The sequence below is a fragment of the Ochlerotatus camptorhynchus genome, unplaced genomic scaffold, assembly GCF_037179485.1.
Source record: "Ochlerotatus camptorhynchus isolate MF236.1 unplaced genomic scaffold, CSIRO-AGI_Acam_v1.1 ptg000367l, whole genome shotgun sequence".
NCBI classification, from domain to species: Eukaryota; Metazoa; Arthropoda; class Insecta; order Diptera; family Culicidae; genus Ochlerotatus; species Ochlerotatus camptorhynchus.
Window position 1 is genome coordinate 2802590 of NW_027040855.1, and position 13869 is coordinate 2816458.

The window sequence follows — 13869 nt, forward strand, 5'->3', positions numbered from 1 at the left end:
TTCGCTTTGTCGTCTGACTGCTGAGTGAGCCACGTAATGTGGCACTGTACCTTATGTAGGTGGCTGCTGCTGTGCTTGCTGCTGCGATGCTTGCTGCTGTTTGCGTCCGTCCGCTTTGTCGTCAGTCAATCGAATGAGCAACGGAATATGGCACAGTTACTTTTATACCATACACGCTGCTGCTGTTTTGTTTTGCCATTCGCCAGTTTAGATAATTTTTACTACATCGAGATTTTAAACGTCCAAATGAAGCTAAAATCCCCTTTTTTTCAGCGAGGTGGAATTCAAGGGATACGAAATCTTTCAAGTCTCAAAACAATTTTTATTTCAGGAGATATTTATTTATTTGTCTCTTTCACTTTTATTCTCTACAATACCTCTGTCCTCTACTCTGTTATTTATAAAAAATGTCTTAATATAATCGTTTTTTTTTTTTTTTTTTTTTTTTTTTTTTTTTTTTTTTTTTTTTTTTTTTTTTTTTTTTTTTTTTTTTTTTTTTTTTTTTTTTGTAGCTTTCAAGTCTGAAAACAATTAAATTTCATTTCAGGAGATATTTATTTATTTGTCTCTTTCACTTTTATTCTCTACAATACCTCGGTCTTCTACTCTGTTATTTTTATTAAGAATTAAAAAAAATGTCTTAATATAATCGTTTGTTTTTGTTTTTGTTTTATTTAGTTTCTTTGTAGTAGTAACAATATTCATTAGTTTCGTTAAATTATGCCGTCAAGCTCGATTCCTGTGTGACTTCTGCAATTGCTCTCTTCTATGTAGATCCGTTTTGGAGTGTTCTTCTGTGGTTTGATTATCTTTTGTTATTCAAAAATGCTGTACAGTATCATGTCTTTGAATCTGTTCGGTTTTCTTGTCGCTCGCGATGGACGCTGCATCACTTGTATATTTTCATCTAACGTGTCCTCAAGTTCAATTCCAGTTTCACTTTCATGGTTTTCTGTTTCTGTGTTTGTGATTCCCAATTCAGTGTCATTGTTGACCGTTCTATCAGCAAGCTCTTGTAGATCTTCTGGAACCTTCTTAACCTCCTGAACGTTACGAGAGTATTGAATCCCGCTTTTACTCCGAATTATCACTTTTGCTCCATCTCTTGCAATTATCGAGAATCTTTCAGCAGAAAATTCCGGGTCCGACTTACGCTTCTTCGGAATTGCGACTAAAACTGTATCCCCTACTTGAATATTCGAATCTTTAGCTCTTCTTTGGCTGTCTGCGTATTTTTTACTCTCAAGTTTAGAAATTGCATCCTTCTCCTTAATATCAGTACGATCTAATATTTCAGTACAATTTGATTCCCAAAGGCTGGGGAATGTCCCACGGAACTTCCATCCCACCAATAACTCAAAGGGTGTAACTCCAAAGCGTGATAGTGGCCGAACTTTGTTATGCGCATGGACATACCTCTCCAAAGCTGTTCTCCAGTTGATATTGTCCAATTTGGCGGCTGCCAAAGCATGCTTGATTCCGATATTTTGTCTTTCTACCGCGCCGTTCGATTGAGCACTCAACGGGATAGACTTTCGTATTTTGATGCCTCTGTCTTCCCATATCTTAACGAACTTATCACTCTGGAAAGGTGGTCCGTTATCGCTCTGTATTGCCATAGGATAACCCCACACTTCAAAAATTTTTGCTAGTGCGGAGTTTGTTGTTTCGGCATCGATGTTCTTTACTTCAATGACATGGATGTACCTGGAGTAGGTGTCAACAACCACCAAAAACTCTCCATGGCCGAAATCTTTATCGGTAAAAAAATCGATTTGTAAGATTTCCCATGGTCCTTGTGGAAGTTCTCTATTTGTAAGAGGAAGTGGTGCGTTTTTCTTCGATAATCTAAGGCATGTTTCGCATTTTTCTATATGCTTCTGTACCTCTTTGCTCATTCCAGGCCACCAGAAGTGGTTACGCAAGATTCGTTTCATTGATGATGTCCCCATATGACCCTGATGTGCTAGTTCCATTGCTTTTGTCCGCAAGTTAATAGGCAATATTACGCGATCCTCCTTGAAAATCAGGGCACCCAGTACTCGTAAATACTTAGCTTGGCATTCGTAGGCTCGCAACTCTGTATTCCATGTACCAGATTTAAGGGATTCTCTGATGTCCGCCTGTTCTTTGTCGTTCTCAGCTTCTAATTCGATTTCGTTCCAATTCATCTTCATATTTCCCATGTCAAAGACGAATAATAAATGTCCTTCGCAAGAGTCGTCGAATGATTCGGCTGGTGTGCTATCGATCACTAATCTTGAGAGAGTGTCTGCAATGTTCATGTCACCTGGAACACTCTCGACCGAAAAATCATATGTCTGCAATCTTAGTGCCCAGGCCTCAGCCCGCGAAACAGCCCTCTTTCCAATTCGATGCATGCCTCCAAAAATAAATTCGTTGGATTTAGCATCTGATCTAATCTTAAAGGTTGTACTCATTAGATAATTGGAGAACCTTTCTACACCCCAAACCATGGCCAAAGCCTCTTTTTGAGTATGTGGGTATTTCTGTTCGGCCGAAGATAATGCTTTTGAAGCACACGCAATGACTCTTGGCTTAGAATCGCTATTAAATTGGACCAAAACAGCACCTAAACCATGTGGTGAAGCATCCACGTAGAGTTCGGTTTCATCAGTCTGACAGTAATAGCCCAAGGTTTTGACCTTCGTCCAGGCTTCCCATCTTAAGTAATCAAATTCCTGGTCCAACTCTTCAGACCAGTAGAACCGTTCCGCTCTCGCAAGCTCCCTTAACCTCCAAGTCTTGTCTGCCCGGTTATGAATGAATCTGTCAATGTAGTTTATCAAACCCAAGAAGCTCCTGACTTCATCTTGATTTTCAGGTCTACGGAAATGTTGGATAGCCTTAATTTTCTCGTCCTCTATACTCCAACCGTTAGCTGACAAATTGAAGCCCAAAAACGTCACTTCTTGTTTGTGAAATACACATTTACTTTGATTTAGTTTGACGTTGTGATTTTCCAGATGTTTTAAAACTTCTGCTAGGTTTCTATCATGCTCCTCCTTTGTTTGGCCGACCACTAGGACATCATCCAAGTAGTTGACTGTGCCCTTGCATCCCGACAGTACAACGGACTGCATAATCTCTTGAAAAATGTCAGGAGCATTGCATAAGCCAAAAGGTAGCCGACGACATCTGTATAATGCATCGCCTGAGAAGAAGTTTGTCAAATGCCTACAGCGCTCGTCTAGGACGACATGGAAGAATGCACTTTTAAGATCTATGGTTGAAAACCATTTTGCCCCATGCAGTTCCATTAGTATGGATTCAAAAGTCGGCATTTTAAACGGCGTCCTATAAATGCATTTGTTCGGGCCTCTTAAATCGATGACCAGGCGAATGTCGTTCTTTCCCTTTGGTACTACCAGCAGAGAGGAACAAAAAGATCTATCCATATCTTCCGTAACCGGTTCAATGATTCCAGATGACAAGAGCTCACTGAGTTTCTGCTGGGTCAATCTTTTGAAACCGGCCGGGATATGCGTATACACATTTCTAGCTGGGGGCAAATCCATATTGTAGCGCAGTAGTACTGGTGGAACGTTGAATTTCGGAAATTCCTCTGAGACTGAAGCTGATACTGTGTTCACCATAGCGAGCTCGCATTTCCATATGCTGCCGTATCCACCAATCGGAACTCTTAGCCCCAAGTCTAATAGGCTGTATCGGGCTGCTGTGTTAAAGCTCAATAACGATCGCGCCTCCTCAACAACGTAAAACTTTTCTAAATAGACCGGTCTCTCTTTAGAAACATACAGTTTTGCCGAAAAGGTTGCTGTCACTTTGATTTCTCCCGGTGAAGCATACGCACGCAATGTTTTATCCGATGAGTAACATACGTCATGCAGCTTAGACACGGTGGACTTATTCTGAGCAATCTTGTCCCATATTCTCTTTTCAATAGTATTCACTTGAGCCCCGGAATCAATGAAAAAAATTACACATTTCCCGGCTACTCGGCCAACAACATAAGCATCTTCTTCTGTCGGTGGATCGAAAGCAGGTACAGCGCATTGTAGCTCGTCAGTACAATTGGTAGTTGAAGAAGTTTCAAAATAATCTTCTGCTAGATCCTGTAAACGTAAGGATAATTATAATTGGGTCATTGAAAGTCTTCCTTAAAAGCTCCCTTATCTCACATTCGTTAGCATCGTATGAAGGGTCATTTTTTTTTTTTTTTTTTTTTTTTTTGTATGATTGCAGCAAGATGCGACATCGAACCAAAATCGCTTCTTTCAGAAGACACTCGACCCTAACAACCATTCGAACTAATTTATTAAGCCGTCTGCGCCCCCAAATATGGAAACCTTCTTAAAGAGAATTTAAAAATTGCTTTACTCAAAATTTTCATCTTTCAAATATTTTATTCGCCTTGTCAAATTATAAGTAACAAACTTTATTTCAAATTCAATTTCAATGTGAGATAAGAAAGCCTCGAAGATATTTCAAATTATTCTGGTTTAACATTGTCTTGTACCTTGCTCTCGTTGTCTTCACTGTTTTGCATAATCGCTGCAAGCTTCGGCCTTGGCTCTTCCTCTCCCGGTTCATCGTGCGCTCGCTTCTGGCTCATTCCTTGACGAGACAGGGCTGAACATGTACGAGCTAGATGGCCTCGGCGGTTACAATTGTGGCACACCTTTTCCAGATTTGGGCAATCAGCAGGTCCATGATACATGCTGGCACATCGCCAGCAAGTGCTTCTAGATGACCCTTGAGAATTTGATTGTCCACGATGATACGCTCCTCTGCCTCGTCGAGTTCCCCGGAATCTTGGTCCTATTCCACGGCGAAACTGAGCTTGGAGGTCTGTAGCTGGTGATAATGCCGCTATTGTTGCACTGTTTTGACGGTTTAGTTTTTGATACTCTTCCTCGTTAAAAATCTCCATCTCTCGGTCCCGGACCATCGCGATCAAGCTATTCATATCACCTTGGTTGACCCAGTTGCGGTGGGCTAGAATGCGCACACGACTATCGGTTGTTCCCTTTACAATGGTACGCACTACAGCCTCCATCTCTTCTTCGCTCTTGTAGTCGCATAACTTAGCAGCGGCTGCCACTCGTCGTACGAAACATATGTTAGACTCCCCTTTTAATTGCACAGTGTTCATCAACTTTCCTCGTTGGCCGATGATATAAGTCCTCGACCCGAAATATCGATCCAATCGTGCAATCGTGTTGGAGAATGGATGATTCCGTTCATCCGGCATGTCTGTAGTGGACGATGTTCCCTGCATCACCTCCATTAGTTTCGATCCAGCTTTAATTTTGAAGATGTCCATCTTAGCATGTTCATCGGTGGCATGAACTAGATTGAACGAGGCTGTAATCATTTCCTTCCAGTGCTCGTAGGCCTTCTTATCGATATCAGTCTCACCCTCTGATGGCTTGCATTCCGGAATATTAAAAGAACCGAGGGACATATGGTTCATTGTAGCAATTAGAGACTCGTTTCCTGGTGCTTGATGATCGTCAGAAATAGCATTGCATCTGGCTTGATCGTTTTCCGTACTGTTGACTTCCATAGCGTGAAGTAACTGGTCTTTTTCGGACCGTATAGTAGCCAATTCATTTTTGACTGCTAACAGTTCCTCCAATAGCCTCTTCTTTGAGATTTTGCTTTTTGATTTCGGTTTCGCTCTGTAACAAGAAAGACACAATCTCACTTATTATGTTTCGGCAATTAAGGTCAATTGCATTTTAGGATACTGCCTCGACTACAGTTCCGTTTATTTATTTTTTTTTGCTTTGGGCACTCTGCTTCACCAATCAGAGGCCAATTGTGTTTTCAGGATACTGCCTCGACTACAGTTCCGTTTACTTATTTTTTTTGTCTTTTTTTTTTTTGCTTTGGACACTCTGCTTCGCCAATCAGAGGCCAATTGCGTTTTCAGGATACTGCCTCGACTACAGTTCCGTTTGTACTTCTCTTATGAGATTATAATTATACTTACAGATTGGGAGATGAAGCGGTTCCAGTACCAGCTGCGCCATTGTCGCGATTTCCGGTGGTCTGTTCGCCAGGTGCCCTAACGAACATATGATGATCCATGATCAGGTCTCGCTCGCTGCTGCGGTGCCTGCTACTGCTGTGCTTGCTGCTGTTTGCGTCCGTCCGCTTTGTCGTCCGACTGCTGAGTCAGCCACGGAATGTGGCTCTGCACCTTATGTAGGTGGCTGCTGCTGCTGCTTGCTGCTGTAAGCGTCCGTTCGCTTTGTCGTCTGACTGCTGAGTGAGCCACGTAATGTGGCACTGTACCTTATGTAGGTGGCTGCTGCTGTGCTTGCTGCGGTGCTTGCTGCTGTTTGCGTCCGTCCGTTTTGTCGTCCGACTGCTGAGTGAGCCACGGAATGTGGCACTGCACCTTATGTAGGTGGCTGCTGCTGTGCTTGCTGCTGCGATGCTTGCTGCTGTTTGCGTCCGTCCGCTTTGTCGTCCGACTGCTGAGTGAGCCACGTAATGTGGCACTGTACCTTATGTAGGTGCTTGCTGCTGTTTGAGTCCGTCCGTTTTGTCGTCCGACTGCTGAGTGAGCCACGGAATGTGGCACTGTACCTTATGTAGGTGGCTGCTGCTGTGCTTGCTGCGGTGCTTGCTGCTGTTTGCGTCCGTCCGTTTTGTCGTCCGACTGCTGAGTGAGCCACGGAATGTGGCACTGCACCTTATGTAGGTGGCTGCTGCTGTGCTTGCTGCTGCGATGCTTGCTGCTGTTTGCGTCCGTCCGCTTTGTCGTCCGACTGCTGAGTCAGCCACGGAATGTGGCTCTGCACCTTATGTAAGTGGCTGCTGTTGTGCTTGCTGCTGTAAGCGTCCGTTCGCTTTGTCGTCTGACTGCTGAGTGAGCCACGTAATGTGGCACTGTACCTTATGTAGGTGGCTGCTGCTGTGCTTGCTGCTGCGATGCTTGCTGCTGTTTGCGTCCGTCCGCTTTGTCGTCAGTCAATCGAATGAGCAACGGAATATGGCACAGTTACTTTTATACCATACACGCTGCTGCTGTTTTGTTTTGCCATTCGCCAGTTTAGATAATTTTTACTACATCGAGATTTTAAACGTCCAAATGAAGCTAAAATCCCCTTTTTTTCAGCGAGGTGGAATTCAAGGGATACGAAATCTTTCAAGTCTCAAAACAATTTTTATTTCAGGAGATATTTATTTATTTGTCTCTTTCACTTTTATTCTCTACACTGATCATTACAAAACGTATCGCATGACAAATGTAATGCTCACTGCGTATATATGATCATTTGTTCGATTATATTTTATATTTAATTGCAATACCTTTCGTGGACCTTTCATAGCATCGTAATGCTTGTTTACTTTGCACGATAGGTAGCCGGTTTGACAGTTCAATAGGTAGACTTGGCTTCACTCTTGGCGTGACTCATTATACACCGACTCTAGTGTAAAATATATTGAATTGGTTCCGCTTTTTGATAGATCGAAATTCTATCCGCCAGACTATGAATATAGCGACTATACCTATGATGTGCTTTTTCTTCGTTCTGCATAATAACCTTGTAAAACAAAACAAAAATCCTCCGCAGCTGGCACAATATTGTTGTCGTTCAGAGGATTTTTGTCCATTCAGTTCGCCGATCGCATTCCGCACCGTACCGTCGTATTGGACGATCTTACAGGCATTTGACCAACCGTTGCTGGAGAAAACCCATTTTGGCCATCTTGACCGACCATGGTGTGGAAGCACGCTGTTGGCGTGAAGCTATTCTGGACGAAACAACGAGTCGCTAGGATTCTCGCTACGAATCAGGTGCAGACAATACTCGCAGCATTTTTCCTTGGAATCCGAACCCAATGTGAAGCCCAATGGTGTAAACAAAGAAGTCAGCCTTAGCAACTATTGGAAAAAACGTCAACCCTCGACAGTGATGCCGTTTTATATTATGTCGATTGTATCCTACTTGTCAAAGTTTGTCCTAAAGAGCCGAATAGTGTACCATGCTGTGTTTCGGCATTTGGATTTTTCAGGTTGCGTCGTTGGTGGTCAGACAGAACTTAACAATAAATTGTAGCTGCAGACCAGCTTAAAGATTGTACACGAAAAAAATGCTACACTTTCTTTTGTGTACATCTTATTATTGCATTGGTAAAAATGGATGATATTTTGAGTAAAACTAGTCTAGGGTGTAATGTTTACATGTGAAAAATCTCGTCACAATCTGTCAAGTGGTTATCGAGATGGCTTCTGGCCGGCGCCGGTGGTGTAGTGGTAAGCATGACTGCTTTCTCACCCCAATGGGTCTGGGTTCAATCCCAGCTGAGGTCGGTGAGATTTTTCTGAGGCTTAAAATCTCGGGTCACGTCTTCCTTCGGAAAGGAAGTAAAGCCGTTGGTCACGGCCCATGCGTGTTGAATGGGTGCGATATCCTACGCAGGTGTGGAAGCTGCCTTCCTGCACATTCGATTGCCGTCAATGGATGGCAATCGATGTCCGTCGGTGATTGGCATTAGATTGCGGAACAGAGATCGACGTTAAATAAAGGAAAGAAGAAAAAAAGAAGACGAATAATAAGAAGAGATGGCTTCCAAGCAAGAAGTGCTTCGACAAAAAATTATGGGAGCGGACATGGACAATCCAGGCCAGTCTCACAGGTGGATCGCGAAACAGTTTGGAATCGACAATTCGACCCAGCGGCGAGCTGGCAGCGGAAGAAAAGTGAAGACGACCGACCCCATGAACGCAAGGAAGGTGACGGATTAATTCAAGCGCAATCCGAACCTTTTGATTCGGGACGTGGCCAAGAAGGTCAATTCTTCCGTCTGGTTCATCCAGCAGACATTGAAGAGGGCCGGACTTCATGTTTTCAAGGTAAGGTAACCAATCCGATATACAGAATACGGTGGCCAAATCCTGCGCCAAGAAGCTTTACCGCGAGTGGTTGGTGCAGCTGAAATGCATCGTAATGGACGACGAGACGTACATTGAAGCAGACGCCAAGCAGATCCCCGGCCGGGAGTTTTTCGTCAGCAAATCCCGCCTGGATGTTCCGGAAAAGTTCCAGAAGAGGAAGGTCGACAAATTTGTCAAGAAGTACTTAGTGTGGCAGGCAATCTGTGGGTGCGGCAAATTCAGCAAGTTGTACATAACGACCGGTACCATCAACGGCCAAATATATAAAGAAGAATGCCTCCAGAAGCGCCTGCTGTCCTTCTTTCGGTCCCACGAAGGTGAAACTCTGTTTTGGCCGGATCTGCCTTCGTGCCATTACGCGAAACCGGTGATTGAGTGGTACGAAGCCAACGATGTTGTTTTTGTGCCGAAGGAGGCAAATCCGCCAAACCCGCCAGAACTTCGCCCAATAGAAAAGTTCTGGGAGACTATGAAGGGCAAGCTCCGGAAAACAGGAAAGGCCTTCAAAAACGACAAGGATTTGAAGAAAGAGTAGATGAAAGTGTGTAAGAAAGATGGTGCAAGTGTTGCACAGGATTTGATGGGTAGCGTTAAGTCCAAGGTGTGGGCATTTAGCCTAGGAGAGGAGGATGAATAAACAAACTTTGCTGAAGACATAGCTAATAGGTGTTTATTTATTCCCTAAGAGTTTCAAAAATTTCCGACTTAAAATTAATTTTTGCCTGTTGCATTTTTTCGAGGACAGTCTTTATACAGCCAGCAATAAATAGCCTTATGTAGTTATTTTCTGCCTGTATAAGCTGGTGTACAGCTCAAATTGTTTTTTGGGAAGAGCGGTCCCAAGTAACAATTTTGGTTTTATGAGGGTTCTGTAGACAATGATTTAGAATTGTAGCATGCTTTAAAACCACTATAAAACTTGCAATGTTACTTGGGGTGCATGATCACGACTATGCGGCAATTTGAGGAAATCCCTCGGGAAATCCTGCTTTGAACCGCAATACAGTTCGGCCGGCTTATTAGATGAGCGATATTTGTAATGCATTAGGTTATATGCTCGATTCTGATCGGAAAATATGGTTGTGGGTTCAAAACCAAGTTCCTTCACAATAAGGAATTACGGGGGTCACATTGATTTCTTGTTGTTTTTCTTCTTATTTTTTCCCTTGATTTATTTTCTGACGATCTTGTTTTCTTTACCAATGCTACCGATGCCAGCTCCAGCTTACACCCATCATCTCTTGGATCAGGGACCAACGACCTTTTTTCCCTTTCGAAAGAAGGCGTGATCAGAGATTTTATGTCTCAGAAAATCTCGACGGCACCGACTGGAATTGAACCCAGGCCATTTAAATTGGGAGCAGAGCTGGTTATTGAGATTAAGAAAAGTATGTGTTAGTATATGTTCGCATATGTAATTTACACTTGTTTGACGAAATAAATAAACCTAGTATCTGGAAGCCCCTATGAAACACAAAACTCAATCCAACATGCCGCTGCGCTGTCCCGACAACGAGCGGAAATCGGGAATGCTCTCACAGCTGTCCGGAATCAGGACTATTTTGGAGCGAGCATATCTTTCTCCCCTGATACGGACGGGCTGCGGAGTTTGTAGTCAAAGGAAATACGAACGAAAGAAAAAAAAAAAGAAAAACATTTACGTGAATGGGAAACTGTGCCACCGGGCGCCCGGAGGATTCAGTTGGCACTCAGCTGTGGAGCTCTTCGGTTCAAGGCAACACACAATTGCGGGAAAACGCTTTCCATCTCGGATACCTACTTGTTTTTGCACTGTCGCCTGCCTGTTGATGTGGTGTGGAAAGTCAAGAGATTCGAATTGACTGAGGATTCTCAATCGGGGAGACTTGTGGCGTGCGTGTCTGGAGCGGGGGGGGGGAAGTTGTTGGTCGTTCACCCTCTTTCCTCAAAACTGGGACGTGGGCACGACGCGCCATTCATTCTGATTCATTTTGTCACGGTGTTGATTACAGTTTCGATTGGTAATAATGGGACGATTAGCGGCAGTGGATGTCAGTGCAGAAACGAGATACAATCAGTCGGTTCAGTGAACAATTTCGTTAACGATTAGAAACAACACCTCGGGGGATGATTTGCGTGCCGTAAAAATTTGGAAAGCCATTAGGAACGTATCAATCTGCCATCGGTGGTTGGCGGGGGAGTTTTTTTTTTCTGGTGATGTGTACGATGATTGACGACCAGGAAGGGGTGGTTTCTGTGGTGGGTTAATTAATTTTTATGATATTCGTGCTGCGCGTTTCTTTTTTTTGGTGAGAAGGTCGGTGTCCGGTGAAAGTGCAAAACCAGTCGAAAGGGAGTGAGTAAATTTTAGGGAGTTGATGGGAAATTTGTTAGGTAAATAGATTATTGATTACCGATTGGAGTGACAGCCGGTAGTGAAAGTTGGCTGATAGTTTACTGGCCTCACTCTTGGAGGAAATTTTAACCGAGGTCATCAGAGTCTGTCTTCGCTTAGCAAATATTGTATCAGAGTGTGTGGGTGAAAATCGGCTGAATGGATTTCACAGGCAATAAAAGAAGTGGAAAAAGATAAGGTGCTACTACAGCTTAAGAGGATTAATCTGTTGGGTGTAAGCGGGAAAGTTTTACAGGTAAGTGTTTTTCTGTTGACAAAAAAAAAGTTGTTATTTTAGGGACTGAACAGCTTGAGTACTTAAGACGGATACAATCACGAATAGATGCACACGAGGGATTATTGTTTCGTCGTTTTAAGAAGTTAATATTTTCAAGGAATTATCTTAAGACGATTAAAACCCGCAAGAAAATTCATTATATCAACGTTTGTCTTACCTTATTTTTCAATTCGGATTAAAAAGGTTTCAAAGAACGGATTCGTTGATATAAACCCAGCTTTTTTTCAGATGATTTCGGTTTCCAGAGATTTTTGCCCCAGAGATTTTTGCAATTTCGGGAGTTGACACAGCATCCGGGACTCCGAGGCGCAGTTTTTGAGATAAGATATTTTCTGGAGGTACATATGTGTGGAAGTTTCTAGAGGTCCCAATTTTTCCGGAATTCTAAAAATTTCAGAGTTATGACAGTGCGTCAAGTTTCTACAGCCTTTATTATGTTGCGGATGTTTTGATAGTTCTCAGAGGACCAGGGTTTCCAAGAGGGCTAATGGTTGCTAAACCCAACAAACATTGGTAGCAGAATAAGAGCCTATTCATGCAAAAATATGCTTCTTCAGCTAAAAAATTGCCTATTCAGCTTTTATTCCGCTCAAATTGTTTGCTGGGAAGTTCCTGTCACGGAGACGGTGAAGTAGTTAGGAACTCTTGAAGACAAACAAGCAAGTATCAATTTATGTTTGTTTGTTGCAAGGTACACCGAGGAAAATTGAAACGGTTGGTAGATATATATTAGCGAGAGTGAATACATAATCACTTTGATTAATTCTAATCTAGTAGATTGCGCTAGTGCACAGTGTAACTTAAAAATAATCACAGTGAATGTTCACTTCCACTGATAGATATGCTATCCGTTTCAACATTCTCGCGTGATTCAACTTGCCCCAGTGTTTCTTATCTTTGTATCTGGTTCTAATTAGAGAGGGTCTAGTATAAGAGAGGAGCGGATTCAAAACAATCTGCCTTGGAAATCTAGGCCTATGTGGTTTCTAGCAACACTGCCAGTGCAGTCAAGATGCTCGAATAGCTCTGGCTTTGGTAGTTCGTTTGGCTCATCTCTTTTAATAGACCCTCTTTAGTTCTGTTACGTCCTGTACGTCCTGTGATATGATAGAAATAAAATAAAACAATAAATTTAATTTTGCTTGAAGTCAGAAAAGTGTTTTGGCAGCACTGCACAGTTGTCCATAATATCCATCACGTCTGAGACAAAGTTGTAGAAAAAAATCAAGTCTCTCTGAAAAATATATACATGGTTTTTTTTTTGTAATTTTGAGTAAAAATTAAAAAAAAAAATGTTAAGAACTAAAATTTAAAAAAAAAGTAGGGGAAATGTTGACTTCGGCAATACCTTAACCTATTATCGTCAGGGGGTAAACAAAGTCCTAGAGCACTTAAATTTGGTCGATAGATGCTTTGAAACACAATGTATCAACATGCCAAAATTGAGCTCTCAAGGACGTTGTTTACCCCCTGACGATAATAGGTTAAGGTATTGCCGAAGCCAACATTTCCCCTATGTCTTTATTTTTTAATTTTTTTCATAAAAGCCCGGAAAATTTAAAATTTTAAAAACATTTGAAACCATGGGCACTTGGACATTTATAGAAAATCGTTTAACAAGAACTTTTGGCACAAAACTTGAACTTTTTGTTAGTACGCTTTAGTTAACAATAAGTTTAAAATAAGTTAATGTTCCGTGATATTTTTTCAGTTATCAATTGTCTACGATTTTAATTGCTCCTAAATATTGCATTTTTCTCGAGCTTTATTTAAAAACTAAATTTTAAATATTGAAGATTCGCTTTAAAATATATTTTAGTTTCAATATCTATTTAAAATTTTTCTCCAAATTACTTTAAAAAAATTAACGTGTTTATTTTTCCTGGAATAACTTAAAGTTTATAAACAACTTTTTTTCAGACGTCATTTCGATCAGAAGTGACGTTTTCATGCTATAATTTATTGAAAATACCAAAAATGCCAGTTCGAAAAAAATTACAAGATCAGAATTTTTGCAATAATATGAATGATTGTCCATAGCACATAATTATACAATGTTTCATGCAACTCGGAGAAGTTCAATTCTTCAAATTTCATGTTTATTCTATTTAGCCTGGAACTGGTCACCTCCTTTTACGTAGTCTTTTGCTACGAATCCCAAATAACGAGGTTTTGACGTAGGACTACGTCTGTGATTTCTATATGATTTCTATGTAACAAAATAAAGAAAGATTTTGAACGCTAATAACTCAGTAGAGCCTGGACCAATTTCAATGATTTTATCACCAATCGATCAGA

The 13869-nt window shown here is 41.7% G+C and overlaps 1 long non-coding RNA gene across 1 annotated transcript in view; it reads left to right on the plus strand.

Moving 5' to 3' along the window:
• The first annotated feature begins 11198 nt into the window (after positions 1-11198).
• Positions 11199-13869, plus strand: part of LOC135709898 (uncharacterized) — a 248361-nt gene continuing 245690 nt past the window's right edge. The window contains exon 1 of the long non-coding RNA XR_010518380.1: positions 11199-11529. This is a non-coding gene — a long non-coding RNA (uncharacterized LOC135709898). The remainder of the gene's footprint in view (positions 11530-13869) is intronic.